Here is a 15,952-nt window from a genome sequence, read left to right on the forward strand (position 1 = left end):
ATCCTCTTCTTCATCATGATCATCATGGTCATTATTTTCCTTTACCGGATTTTTTTTTTTTAAATGATAATGCACATGTTGACTGAGGACACAAAACAGGATACACAAATTAATGCACCATTACTGGGTCCAAGGGTGGGTAAGAGGGTGTGACTATATATGAGTGAGGAAGAATACAATTTAAATGTGCAGTTATTGTATGTGTGTGTGTGCGAGAGATAGAGGGAGGGAGAGAGAGAGAGAGAGAGAGAGAGAGAGAGAGTCTATTGAATAACTGTTGGTACTGCAATCTCCCCTCATTCACCCCCCTCTCTCTCTTTATAGATCTCCTGTCTGCTTTCTCTTTCCCTCATATGTCCCCGCATCGTGTCTTATCAGTCTTTCTCCTCCTCTTTTGCATCCATCCTCCCGCCCCTTGTCCATCTCTACCTCCGCATCCCTTTCTCTCCGCTCCATCACTCTCTTATGCCTCATCACACCACATGCTCTCCATTTCTCTCTCTCTCTCTCTCTCTCTCTCTCTCGTTCCCCCCCTCAACACGTCTGCCCTCCGCTCTCCCGTCGGCCCCGCCGGCTCCTCACTTCATTTGCCGCGGCGAGAAACGACAGGCTTCCTTTCCTTGAATGGACCCGAGAAGGGAAGCTGCAAGAGTGGTCGGAGAAGTGCAGCGGGAGGAGGCGGAAGAGGAGAGCTTTTGTTTGCCATCCCTCCTCGGCAGCATCAGTACCAATTCGTTCAGCGCCGCATCCTCCTGTTTCCTACTGGGATCAACCTCCTCCTTCTTTTCAGGGAGCTCTTCCTACAACTGGGAGGGGGAGGGAGATCACCACCTCCCAGTTTGCTACGGACCCTCAGGAAGGCATCAGGCTGAAAGAGCGCAGGAAGGGGAGGGAATTTTAGAGGTGCGCCAGGAGAGGCAACACCCTGGGCTTCAGAAAAAGGAAGAAAAGCGGGTAAGAGGCCAACAACTGACTTTGCCTGTCTTTCTCCTCCCGTGGAGCATCTTAAAAGAAAAATGTAACACGTTTACCTTATTTTATCCAACTTTAAGATATTAGTATATATTTTCCTTAATATCAAAGACGTGATGGCAACCCACTCATACATTTTTTTTTCAAGGATATATTCATTCATTCATTCTTTGGCGTCATCCTTAAAAAAAAAACATGCAAAAAGGAAAGGCTGGGTGCCCCATACATTGAAAGCCAATAAATCACTCACATACCCATGCACGCGCACGCACAAACAGCTGGATGAGAGACATGCCACTCCCATTCAACTTGTTTCTGTTTTTTTTTTTGGGGGGGGTTATTTTATTTAATTTTTTATTGCGGCATATTTGTCAACCTGTAGTGCTTCCATCGTGAAATTATTCTGTGTAAGGGGCAAGGATCATTCTTGGTGTTTGATTTTAGCCGTTAGCTGTCAGCATAATCTGATGAGTCTTTGGGTGCTTCCACTGAATAATCAATACTACTTGGCATTGACGACTCCTGAATTTGTATGCGTGCTTATGTGTTTGTTTGGTAGAGGAAAGAGAGTGAAATGATTTCTCGCTTCTGTGCGCTGGCGCCCTTAGTTTTTTTTTTTTTTTTTTCTGCAGATGGTCTGGGTTGGGCCACACTAGCTGAGTATGTGTTTGTATGGCTGCGGGTGGTAAATCTTATCTCTGCAGTCTGTGGGTGGGTGGGGGTTTCTCACTGTTTTTGGCTCACGATATGCATGTGTAATTTGTAACATTTTAGTGTGTGTGTGCATGATTTTGTTTGGGCTGAGGGAGAGATGAAAATTAAACAGTGGAGGGAGACAAAGAGAGGGAGAAAAACACTTAGTTTCTTTTGGTTTTATTTAAAAAAAAAAAAAACAATAGTTTTTCACCCTCCCAGCAGTCCAACCCGTGAACACGTCTGAGCTGTTGATCCCATATGTAAGGTTCAGCATTGACATTTTTACAGAGGTTTAATGCTGACTAATTTGATATTGGAAATATGTCTTATTAAAAAAAAGAAAAAATGATGAAAAAAATGAGTACATTATGTTTTGGAGGAGGTGGTTAAATAACTATTGGTCATCTGGAACATGCTTTTAAAATGAGCTAATTCGTTTTGAAAAAAAAAAATCACCTTTCCAGTAATTAGTGCTCGATCATTAATTTTCTTCATTGAAATCCCCGTCTAATTGGACAATGGATGTGAGGTGATCACAATAATGATTATTACATCAACATTTCGTCATTGAAAACTGTTTTTAAAAAACTAAAATAAATGTCACGTAGTGAAAGAAGCATTGTGCTTCAATTCTGACACACGAGTCAAAGAGCACTGTGAATGTATTTATTTAGCCAAACTAATTTGTTCACCCCGTGTGCTGCACCCTCCCTTATGTTGTTCGATCCATGTGTTAATATCCAGCGTTGTGGGGTCTTAGAGGGTGGTGGTGGGGGAGTCGGAAGGGGAGGGGGTTGCTGGTGGTAATGGATCGTATGGGCCCACCATCACGCAGCAGCTCCCGGAATGACCTCCCTAACCTCACGTCTCCCCCTACATGTGAAATCCCCCTTCACCCCCCGCCCCCCATTTCCAATACCTTCCCTACTCCGACCCACAGCCCCAGTTCTCATTATGACAGGGCCGAGCTACAGTGGAAACGACAGTGGCCAAGAACCCCAAAAGTCACCAATGGAAGCTGACCTGGTTGTGGTTGAGGTAAGTGCCTTGCTGTGGGAATTTAGCATTTTTATTTTTATCATATTCTTGTCCCTTATTTATTGTCACCTCCAGTTTTGTTTCTAGAAGTGAGAAATTCATGAAATCTAACCAAAGCTTTTCTGCTCCATTTTTTGTTCCTGCCCCACACACATTGCTGGTTCATGGGTCATTCCAAAATTTGAGGACAATTTAGGCACCAATATTTTTGAAAAATTGAACATTTCTTATACATGTTCTACAGAGGTAGGCACCAAAAGTATACTTTTCCCGAGCCCAACCCTGTTTCCAGGTGCCGCCTGAAAAACATATAGAAAATAATTGAGCAAAACCTTTACAATCAAGTAAAGATAATTTCCATTTCATTTGAATACAAATTCGATTTTAGTTGTCAATTATTCCAATTACAGGATTCTCAGAACACTTGAGCAAAAACCTATTGCATTAGCACTAATTTGCTAAAGTGCACATGCTAGCTATGTTAGCCGCGAAGCTTTAAAGGTTTAGAATGATTATTAAAAAAAGAAAACTAATTGTAGAGTCGGGATTTCAAGTAATATGCTGCAAATCAATACTAATGTGAGCGTTTTTGCTAACGGGTACATGTAGCTCTGTTAGCAGCTGTGCTAACGAGTAAAGAACAGGAACATAAAGATCATGATTTTTCTTTTTTTTGACAATCCCAAACACGTGGTTGCATTTGTTTAAGAAGAACATGACATTATGGCTTAAAACATTGGAAAAAATATAAAAATAGAAGCAACGACTGACATTCAGTCTACACATTATCAGAGCCATTAGCGTGATTTCGTTTCATTTGTAATTCATGGAGCTCACTTTTTTTTTCACTTTCTCTAGATGGATTAAGACATTTAGACGCAGTTGGGTGTAGACCTTCAGAGGGTAATTACTACTCTTCAAATAAATGTCTTTTAGAAACAAAACCTTTTAACAGGAACAAAGAGAAGTCAAGAAAATCATGTAATTGCATTTGAAAGGGTGCTCAAGAGCTATTTGGTTTTTCAAATATTGAGGAATCACTTTTACTGCAACTACAGTTATACAGTATTTTGTCTCAGGACAACTCTAATGGACAGCTGATAAGAGGATGCTTCTATATTTTGTGCTCTGGCTTATTTGAAAATTTCATGGGGTGGGACACAGAAAATGTCTTCCAATTCTGGAATGACCCTCATATTGAAACTGCCACCATTGTCAATTTTCTCCTTCGCAGAGGAGCCATTGATGGAACTTTGCCTCACACTGCAGTGAGGCGTCTTCAATCAATGCAACCGCCACCTTTTCGCAATCTGTTTATGTGTCTGTTTGCCACTGGAGCATGAAGAAGGTTCTGCCGATGGCAGCAGTGATGGCCATGGTGGTGGGGATGATGATGCAATGGCAGTGGAACTGCTCACATGGTTTCTGGTTAGCCTCCTGTGTATGTTGAAAGACTCTCTTCGGTGACGGGTATTCTTGGGTGGATAATACGGATCACGTTGTTATTGCTTAAGAATACGCGTAGTCGAGGAGAGTCCTCTCTTCGCCCAACACCCGACACCCACCCACCCGCTTCACCTCACCGCACCTCACCCCAATACCCTATCCATCCAGGGGGAGGACAATTATTTTGGGTGGCTGTTCCTTGAACTTGAAATCATTGCAATTTGTTGCTTTCCCTGCCTTTATGCATCTGTCTTTTTGGTGGTGGGCAGAATTGTGTCCGTTTTCCTTTCCGTGTGTTTGTCTGCTGTGTTGCTTGGTAGGTTGTTTGATGAATGAGATTTGAGCACAGGGTCAGTATGTGCCGCAATAAGGAGAAGCGGTGATTTTATTTAATATGACATCAATATGGCATTTGAGTCAGCCTTTGTTTTCCTGAGATGACCAACGTAGCAGAACACCCAACTTTCCAACCAGTTCCTTTGATCTGTGCTGTACTGTGAAAATATATGTCTTGTAAATTTCATACAAGACAAAGTAGAGTGTCGATAACAACCCCGCCCAATTTAAATGATGAGAGAAAAAAAAAATCACCGGCTCGGTTCCAAACTTCGACTTATAAGTAGTTTAGCCTCACAGTGCAGAGGTACAGGGCTCAATTCTGACCGGCTATGGCCTTTCTATGTGGAGTTTGCATGTTCTCCCTGCGCCTTCGTGGGTTTTCTCCGGGTACTCCGATGTCCTCCCACATTCCAAATGGAACACTCAACTGTCCCTAGGTGTGCTGGTTCATCTCTGTGTGCCCTGTGATTGGCTGGCAACCAATTCAGGGTGTACCCCGCCTGTTGCTCGAAGACAGCTGAAATAGACTCGGCACACCCGTGACCCTGGTGAGGATGAACGGTTCAGAAAATGAATGGATGGACATACAGTATAGATACTCATCGTGCTTGGGGTTGACTTTGGGTGCAAGCCCGATTACACCCTGAATTTGGTTGCCATTCAGTCAAAGGGCACGAGACATACACAGAACCATATTCTTATACTTATTCCCAGTTCTTCTTATTATTATTGTTGGAAGTACACTAAAATAGTCATTCCAGCACTCGTGTTTTCCTCATGCTCCCTAATGACCCTAACAGGAACAATACGTACAGAAAATGGCTAGATGGGCATTTTTGGGCATGATTATAATATAATTTCCCTCGAATATATCAGTTGTAGTCAGAATCCTACATATATAAATAGATACTAATTTATTATTTTCTGATGAGCAGATGAACTGCCTGCATGTACTGCAGCTGCGTAAGAGCCTCGCCTCATTCCACTCAATTCAGTGCACGTTTATTGTCGTAGTGAGGCAAGCTAAGATGCAGTTGAGTTTCCCCGTTCCTGGCCCGTTTATTCCCCTTTTTTATGCAAATGGCCGCTCAAAGGCCATTTATCTCCGTCAGGTTTATGACACTTGCATGATGTTTTTTTTTCTTCTGCTGAGCCACGCAAAGGAACACGCTCACATGCGCTCAATGGGAAAACAAAATCTACCATGACTGTTGGACAGCTCAATTTATGCATTGCAGAACGAGGTGTTATACAATTACTTCTTGCTCAAATGGTCTAGAACCAACAGCGGGACAGTTTGTGACCCATCAATGCACCATGAATATGGTCCCAGCCCCCCTGCTCCCCTCCACCCTCCATGTCTGATTGGACAATCTGAATCTTAACACCCATGTGAAATCCATTTAAACTCATAATAGGATCAACTTGAGTCGGACAGTCATGTCCTCATACATGTCACGTCTCGTGACGATACGCTGGAGATTTCCTCATCATGCTGAGCGAGAAGAAATTATTTTCACACGCTTCCTTTGAAGAAAACTAAAATCTGATTCGCGATCTTAATTGCCGCGGTGCTGTTCTGCAGAACCCAACCAAGAAAAGCAATCTTTTTCAACCATATTCAAAAAACAACAAAACTAAACAAAACAAAACAATACTACATGAATTATCATGTCTGATTAGAATTGAAATAGTACAAAGTGCTTTTAGAATAAATGTAGTGGCCTGCTCGGATCTAAAAGAATGCTGAAATTAAAAAAAAAAATCACTCTGCAAACCAATGAAAAGCATTTTGCACTTGTTAAAAAAAATATTTTGGTTTAGATTGAAATAGATTAGATAAATGTGTGCGATCATATCCTTCTGTTTGTGTTTATGGCTTTGTCTGCTGCTAGGCCTCCAGAATTGAATGACAATTTAGGCACTATTTTACGTACATTTTTTTACGTTTTATAAAATAATAGGTCATAATCATATATTTTGACTCGCTCAAACAAAAACACATTTTATTAAAATTGCTGAATTCATCCTGTAATTTCTGAATTAGTCAAGAGTAAATGCTAGCCATGTTAGCCGTTATGCTAACTGGTCAAATTTCGCAATGCATAAAATAAAAATTATTAATCTTTTATTCTGATGATATGATAAACAGGGTTGAAAAAAATGTAACAAACTGATGTGCAATTAGCTTGATGATGTCATTTCTGCCAAGTCATGTTGCTCCCCTTTTTTTTCCCTCTTCCTGCAGATGGCTCAAAAGGTTTTCGTAACAAGGATTCTTGAATGATGAGAAACCAAATTTAGAGAATTGAAATAATATTTAGAGTCTATTCAATAATAATTAGGAACCACTTTTGATATGACAGCTACATTGTGTCTCAGGAGTGCTATACATGTTTTCATTGTTTTTATTTTAAAATGTCCTCCCTGCGATTGGCTGACAATCAGTTCAGGGTGTCCCAGTCTCAGTTCAATGTCTGTTCTCTGTTTGTTTGTTGCTTTTTATGCCAAATGAATTGCCCAAGATGATCAATTCAGCATCATTTTTTTTCTTATTGATTATATCGTTTTTTTCCCCCCCAGTATTCCTGACGTAGGCAGTCGAGATATGTTGCGATTCATGTGGTTGTGCCTGCAATTTTACTTCTCTTTACGAAATGGGCTGTTACGGCAGCTGATAAATTCCTATTCAACCTCAATAGGAATGAGCATTTCGGAATGCATTTCACTGATTATCATATTTCCCCCCCAGTGCCCATTCATATTGTATTGTTTTTTGTTTTTTTTTTGTCAACAAGTCCTGAAAATATAATAAATGCCTCTTGTGAGGAGCATTTGAGTCAGCTGCTTTATTTGAAATGGATTCTGAATGGCATTTTTTCACTCATCAGCGCTTGTGGTGGTGATGGGGGGGGGGGGGTTATGGGTACCACTATTGACCCCTATATTATTAGCTTATGGGGAAAGCATCATTTTCTAATATGTCTTACTTTACAGGGTCAATTAAAGCACACACTTCAAGGCAGGTGCATCATTTGACATTTCTTTACTTTTATTGATCACCAATTGTCTCGCATGCTTCTCAGAATGGATAACAATATTGGATCAGTCCTATGTGACAATGTTCTTCCCTTTAGCTGTGTGATTCAAACAAATTTATAAATCTGTGTAGAAAAAAACCCCCAACAAAAGCAACTGACTCTGACTCTAATTGGAATTCAGATTCGAAAAATGTTTTTCCAAAACAAACGAATGCTAATTTTGTGAAAATAATTAGGCCTTTTCTTGTTCAAGGTTCTATTCCCCCCCGACCCCCCCCCCAAATATTATGGTTGTCATTATACATTTTTGCACAAACAAATTCAAAACAGAAATGTATGTTTTACATTTTTCACAAAAATAATAATTACATTTGTGTGATTATCCAAAATACTGCTAAACATATCACACACAAAAAAAATGAGTGGTAACAACGAATGCCATCTGTTAATTAATTCAGAAAAATTACCAATTGATAAAACGTACCACGACCAACAACATTTTTTTTCTCCACGTCAATTGTGCCAAAAGCAGTTCTCATAATGCTGCTGCAAATTACAAATTATTCCCGTGATGTACGCGTCAGTCATTAATTAAACAGCAATTTTATTGTTTCAATAAAATGACAAATTGTTTGGCGTCATTATGAATTCGACAATGTGAAAGAATTTGATCTTTTTTGATTATTAGAAAGCATGACTGTTAAAAAAAATCGCATTCAATAACTTCACTTCACCAGAAGAGGAGAGATCTTTGAAAAAGTGGTTTTCAGAACGCCGCGTCAAATAACAGATTTTCGATTACTGTTGTGGTGTACGCGGGCGCTCTAGAGTGACAAAATATTGCTTTCAAATGGGTTTTTGTTTTTCAGAAAATGAACATGAAATCCTTTGCTCTCTAATTATTGAGTATCACAGTGGGAAAATAGGACGCAGGCTCAGCGGGAATTGGACCCGAGGCAATTTTATGGCTCACAATTCTTTAGAATCCAGACAATTAGGGAAATTAGAATTCAATGGAAAATCCATTGGGGGCAGGGGGGGGGGACGACGCGGCGGGATATTCATTCATTAAAAAATATTGAGATTTGTGTGCGCAAGCTTTTATGTGTACAAATGCATTTCAAATAATTGTGAAACCACTTACGTCAAGGAAACCGCAGCGAATTCTGAAAACACGTGAAACAAGAACACTTTCCAGATGGAAATGGATGCAGATGGAAGCCGCTGAAAGCAGGTGGGAACCCTTCACAGGAAGTCACTTTTTTTGCGAACCACACCCATGTTCAAATGACAATCCTTGATTCAATCACGTTCAATCCCCCCCCCCCCCCCCCCCCCTCCCCGCCCAACCGTTAATAACAAAGAAACAAAATTCATTTTGGAAAATCGGCCTACATTTTTTGGCATTTTGTAAACCGATTCCGAATAAGTGGGCAGCGCACAACTGAGCTTGCATTTTTTTTTTCACAATAAAAGCATGGCTCCAAGCGTTCAGACTCCTGTCAACCGTCTGATCACGAGTCGATGCTAATTCACTCGAGTGCTCTAAGTGGCTGCGATGCGCCTTTCAAACTGTCGTCCACTCAACTCCAAGTAGAAGCCCACTCAGCAGACCTTGCTGAAGAATACTTACAAAACATTTATGACGATCATCATATATATTTTTTTACATTAGGAATAAACTTTCATTTCGTGTAAGTAGGGGGTGTTTATTGACCTTTTCATAATGTTTGGATACAAAAAAAAAAGCACAAGCAGTCTTATGGCTCACAAACGTGAACTGAAGCGATGATGAAAATTTCTTGTTTCATTTTCGTTGCCTGATAAAACTCAAATGTTTTTTTTTCCCCTTTTACAGATTTCCAACAAATAAATACAATTATTATGATTGATCCAGCAGAATCTTTCGCTGAGGAGGGTGAATGGAATGCATGTTGTAAATATCATAGTTGAACAGAGTCGATTGTAAAATTATTCTGGTGTCTTTTTCAATCCATTTTCGGATGCATTTGGATTTTATATCAATGTCTAAACCCATAAATGTACTGTGTGTGTGTTTGTGTGTGTATTTAGATGCTCATGAATTTGTTCTGCCACTTGTGAAAATAAACTCTTTGTCACCAGAGCTGATCAGATTCCAGCGTCTTTTTCCTTTTAGAGCTTCTACTGATTTCCAGCTCTAAATAAACATTGGAGTTTAGGTTTAAAAAAAAAAAAGCAAAATTGTTGCTCAAGTTGTTGGATGCAGAGGACCAGAGCCGAGTCACATGGCTTGACTCCGGACTTGAGTTGCACTCTTTGGACTTTGGTATTCAGGAGACACAACTTGAACTTGACTTTGGGGTGGGCGATCGTTGGTGTGCGCTTCAGAAAATTATTCTGGAGGACCGGTCCTATTTTAAGGTGAAACACCAACCGTTCAGTCTAACCCGAGAAAGGGCCTGACCTGTCTCGACTGGAATGAGCTTCATAGAATCTCACTGACGTGGACCCAACGGCAGTATGAACAGGAAGAGGAAGTGTTCCGTTGGTCCGCTCCGCTTTGGTAGCCTGCTCGCATTTCCCTGCAGAATGGCTCGAGTTGCAGCTTTTGCGCTTATTTATTTTTAATTAGTTTTTAAATTTGCCGTCGTCTGCGTCGCCAGCCTTTTTTTTTTTGTTTCCCCAATGGAATAGCGGGAAGTGTCTTAATGGATGACTTTCATTTTTACCTCCGACATTTATTAAGTCAAAGCCTATGGAACACAATACGGTCTCCATATTCAATATCTTCATTAAACAATTTCGTGCCTTTGTTCAATTGGTTGGTGAGCTAATCTCGTCAAACTGTCGTCTTCAAGTCTCATTTCAAAGAAAAGGATACCGCAATAAAAAAATATAACGGAGTCCGTCATTCACGTGGAAAGCTACTATTGTATTTCTTTATTCAAGGCCGCATTAGAATCATTCTGATAGCTGTGTCTAGTACACTGCGGAATAAAAATACAAGAAAATATTCAATTCCCGGCCAGTTTTGCATCGTCCTTGCCCCATAGAACAAGTTCCTCAGGTTGTGCTCAACCGTAATCGCCATGGCCAGAAGGTTTGCCGTGTCTCCCGGGCAGAGTTTACCAAAAGACAGGACAACGAAGAAGGAATAATAAAGCAGCAGTTGGACCCCGCGAGGAAAAACAGGAGGTGCACTGGCAGATCCCAACTAATTTCCTCGCGTAGACCAAGCGTGCGTATGTTTCTGTCAAAGTGTCAGAGAAGACAGGGTGGTGTGAGAGCCCAGACAAGCGGAGACTACGCACCGCTCTCCCCACAGATGAGAAGCAAGCCTACTCGGAGAGCTTGTGACAGACGTCAGACAGTCTGGATGAACGCTGGAGAACTTTCTCTCGTCCGGCATGACCTCTTTAATGCCAGTGATTTTCTGGGGAGGGGTCACACTGACATCTTCATGCAGGGCCTGCGCTACCCCGACTGCTGTCAAGTTTCTGGATGAGATCATCAGAGCCGCACCCGGACCATAAGCTGGTGTTGCGGGAAACCTGTTCTGGGTGCATGACGATGCCCCCCCCCCCCCCCGCCTAAGGCAGATAACGGCGGAACTGATGCTATTGTCCATTATTCAGTGTGGAATCTCTTCAAGCACCTCTGGAGGCATCAATTACTTGCTGCCCCAGAACACCAACGGTCCAAAAAAAATTCGCCGATAACCTGATCCTGAGTCTGAGCAAATATTTCCAAGGAGACCATCAGAGACCATAAAAACCAACAAACAAATAAATAAATAAAAATGTCCGGTCCCTCATCTCCGATACTTCTGCTCCCCATTCACTTTGTAAGTGTTCATCAGTCAGGTGAGGCAATGACTGGAGATACTCATCATAAACAATGTTTTCAATGGTTTTGGGAAACTCAAACCAAAAATTGTCCATAAGGGATGTTCAGAAGACAAAGTGGCCACTCGTTTGATCCGGCTGCAAAAATGAGCCCTTAGGGCACCGTGATGTCATTTTTTTTTTCTGTCGACAGCAAGAGTGGCGGATAAATCAGGTGGATTTTGTGTTTCATTCGTATTCCACAACGGCGGTTATTAATCACAATAACGTGTTTATACCAGTGGTGGCGCGCGGAACATGTTATTGGAAAGAAGATTGTCGACATCCCCCGTTCACTGCAAAGACAAATGTCTGCATTTATTTATGTTGAGATAATTCGGATTATGAAAGGGGGGGGGGGGGATCATGTCGGAGTGATATACATCCAAAGCAATAATCAAAGCTTGCGCGTCTTCATTTGTCGAGCGGCGACAATAGTGGCATGAGGTTTACTAGCTGAACATTGCGCACTTAAGACTCGGGGATGGTGACTGAGGACCTTGAAATGACTCCTGGCTGCCGCCGCTCCTGGTAATAGCCTTTCAAATCTCCTAATAATCGTGATCTTTAGTGCAATTAAATCACTGATTCCACCCCCCCCCCCCCTTTTATGGCCTTCAACCTCATCACATGTCTTGTTTTTTTTTTTTTTGTATTCACCTCCGCGACAGCTGAAAAATGGCCGATTATATTCCGGAAAGGTGGGCGATATTTGAGGTTAGCCCGATACAAATAAGGCCAGCGAAATCAACAGGCCATTGTGGTTGAAAAAAATGAAAAAAACAAACAAACAAAAAAAAGACTACGACACCATATATCCTTTTCGGTACGGCAATATGAGAGTAATCCATAGTGACATCAATCAGCATCAAGTCACAACACTGGCTCGTAATGTGTTTTTTGTTTTGCAAACTTAATACCCGATGTTTCAATTTCATTCTGCCTCAGGCCCACACAAATCATCGGAGAGGGGTGAGGGGACAAAAAAAAAAAGCAATATTAAGCAAATTGTTTATGAAAGATATTCACTTTCTTCAATCTTATGAATACATATTCGATAGAAGTCGAGTGAGTATGACAAAATAATGACCCATTTCCATATCATTACGATCCAAAGCGTCTGAAAGCGGCATAGCAGAAAACACCTGATAATGTTTGATGATTAAATCAAGTGTGCGGCACGTTGTATTGAGAAAGAATAATTTGGAAGCCGCAGACCTGTTGTCATAAAAATGCGATGGCATCCAGGAAAGCTGTTAAATATTATGGGCGAGGAAGCCGGCATCCTAACAAATTTGTGCGCATCAGCACATTTTAGACCAGCAACGTGTTGGATTACAGCAACGTGCCTTGGAATGAAATGACATTCAGCATCCACAAAGAGTTTTATTTATTGTTTGATGTTTTCCAGCATATTTTGACATCCTGTCGGCTGAAGTGAGATCATAAAAATGACATTTCGCCCAATAGCGTGAAAGGTGAAAACATTGATCCGTCATGTTTGGAGTTATTGCAGTGTTGTTTTTGTTCACTTGTGAATCCATTCATTATACTGATTAGAATCCTCAAAGGGGTCAATTTAATTTACACTCTGATGTATTATCGAGTGTCGTAAAAGGCAAAGAGACCCAAGTCACACACGTGCAAGGTCAGAGTGAGGCAAACAGTCCTGCCCTCACAAAAAACAAAAAACACCCTTCAATATGCCCAAGTACATAAATATCAAAAGCAAAATAAATCTGCGATTCTGATGCATCGCATCAGAATCCAAGGTTGTCAATATTCAAACCAACACAGACGCGTGTCTTTCCGACAACGTACCTTCTCTTCCGCGTTCGGCTCGAGAGGCGTTCAAAGACCGCCTCCAAAAAACGTAAATTAATGGTACCTTCAATGGCAATAAGAAAATCGACAACAATTCACCAAAACAGAAAATCTCGCAAGTTAATTACAAAATAAACTCTATGGGGGTGCTTGTGAACATATAACATTGGACATTTTCTTCTAACATCAACATAGACAATTCTGAACCAGTTCAGTCTCCTACACATACCTCAGGATAGATTAATGCTCGTTTTAGGACGATTTAGGATGCTCTTGATATGAAAAACCATAATACATTGATCAACTTTCTTCTGTAAATAGATTTTTTTTGCGTTTTCTTTTTTTTTAAGGGCCAGGGCTTCATCAAATCCTAGCCATAGCGCGAATCAACTTTCTTCTTTTCTGCTCCGTCTTTATAAAAAGAAAACCACGGAAAGAATGTTTCTTTAGATCCCCCCCTCTGCATTGATCAAGTGCGGCCCTCCACTGAGGGTAGCGCCACGCTTTAATGAAACATCCAGCTTGACTGAAAGGCTAATCATGTAAGTCGGGGGGCTCCTGCCTCGGAAAAGATGCAAAATACACGGGATCAAGACACCGCTTGCTGCTCTGCGGGATTATTTGTCTCACCATAAGACTGACTGGAGTCAAAAGGGGGTGAAACGTTGAGGAAAACGATGGAGCATTTTTCTTTAAGGCATATTTTGCTTGTCATTTTAATATAGAATGATTCTATTTTTGCGATACGATATACTCTGTAAGGGAGAAACAGTTTATGATTTAGCGTGTCGTCATTTAGCACCGCGCTACAAAGTATGATGCATATTCCTAACGGGCCTGCCTTTTTGCTTTCTTGATTCATGTCCTTAGCGTGCAATGTGTTACTATTCTCATTACAAATAGTATCTGACTGCAGGGATGTTGAATCCTCATCAGTCTTCCTTATCGCGAGCAATGTGCATTCAAACGTTTAGAGAAGGTCACCTGCAAAGGTTATGTGTAGTGTATTATGCATTACCCCCCCCCCCCCCACCCCCCAGTATAGTTTTTTAGAACAGAACGAAATAAGAATGGCACAGTAAAACCACTACGCATGGAGTCACCGTAATTATTTGCTTTATGCTCTATTACAGTCTGACCACACACACATCGCTTACATCTGAAGAGCTTCACATTGGTGAGAAGTACGAGCGTTTTGTTCTGTGTAGTTGTGACTTCTGGGAGTGATGGATGGAAGACATCCTCCACTTAAAAAAAAATAAAATAAAAAAAATAAATGTACTTATTCTTCATTTTAGTCAAAGTGGGAAATTATGATTCCCAGAGGAAATGGTCCGAAAGAGAGAAACATTTTCACCCCCTCCACCGGGGAATTCGAGAATAGTCATGTGAGGAGGCGGAGTAGGCCACGCTATCGCTGCACATAATTCCAATTCTGGCCCCCTGTGCATTTTAGAGTTCCTTTTAAGATTCTATTTGTCTTTAAATCTTTAGATGGACTCCCTTGCCCTTCTCTCCTGCAGCTTTATGTACCTGCCCAGCCGCAACTGGAGGTATCGATAGGATTTTTAATTGTCTCGTTCTCGGTCTTTGATTACAAATGACGACACTCTAAGTTCGAGGATAGCTGAAAACAAAATGGCTCCCACCAATGGTGGAGCCGCATTCCTTTTGCCGCTCATTTGTATGTTGTCCGCACGTATTGTAATAGCCCGGATTTGTATGTATGACGGCACTTTAATTGCTTGAGTTAACAAGGTGAGCTCCCTCGGCCACCTTTGCCCAGCACCAATCATAGTCGGAATATTCAAACCCGATCCTCTATAATGCCTTCTTCCACATGGGCGGCACGACAGCAAAAAAATAAATAAAATCGATGCAATAACAGCTGTATGGCCCATCCGCTCGACAGCGGTAAATGCTGAAATGATGTTCTGACGCTCAGCAAATGACTTGATCAGGGTGAGGAGACCCCATTCTCCAGAGGCATAATGATGACAGAAAATAGAAAGGGAAATCAATGTGGACGCTGTTTTAAATAATAGTGATGGAACTGGATCTAAAAAAAATAAATCCTGTTGACTTGTTTAGACATGGTGGTAAAACAACCACAGTAATTCACAATGTCACAATCAAATCGAAGATGGTAGTGCCGTTTGGTTCTGTTACACCAGTTGGAAAAGGAATTTAAGCAACTGGCTTGGCGCGTCTAATTTCAAATTAATTTAATGGCCTGTCTCCCGTGGAGCGAATCATGGCAAAAAGTACCGGCAGCCACTGACTAGCGCACACCAGGCAAGTGAAGTGAACCTCACACACACACAACCGAATATTGATTTTGGATTCCAAAAAATGCGGGCTCAAAGCGCGACAAAAATAAAAATGAATCGTAGAAAAATCACACCGACAGAGTATAAACTGAAATCGCCGGTCACAAGGAGTCAAGAAAAACAATCCATGAACAAAAAAGCGCTTACTAAGGTTTAATAGCACACTGAAACGCGGCACAGGTGCCCCTGCTGGAGGGGAACGCCCTTCACTCCACCCCAAGCTGAAACACCATCAAGACAGAACATGACACACACATAACCCGAAACTCTGGCGTCTTCAATGGAAACATTTTAAGATTTAAAAAGATTTCAGTTTTATATATATATATAAAATCCTATGGTGAAAACCCCAAATACTGCAACTGCATTATTTTCCGTTGACGTTTGCAAAGTGCAACAG

General features: G+C 41.2%; 1 long non-coding RNA gene across 1 annotated transcript; it reads left to right on the forward strand.

The window, feature by feature from the left end:
- Positions 1-225: 225 nt before the first annotated feature.
- Positions 226-7,330, forward strand: LOC127592814 (uncharacterized). The gene is made up of 3 exons (XR_007960228.1): positions 226-954; positions 2,609-2,706; positions 3,941-7,330. It is a non-coding gene; the product is annotated as an uncharacterized LOC127592814 (long non-coding RNA).
- The last annotated feature ends 8,622 nt before the right edge of the window (positions 7,331-15,952 follow it).

Source organism: Hippocampus zosterae, chromosome 20, assembly GCF_025434085.1.
Source record: "Hippocampus zosterae strain Florida chromosome 20, ASM2543408v3, whole genome shotgun sequence".
Taxonomy (NCBI): Eukaryota; Metazoa; Chordata; class Actinopteri; order Syngnathiformes; family Syngnathidae; genus Hippocampus; species Hippocampus zosterae.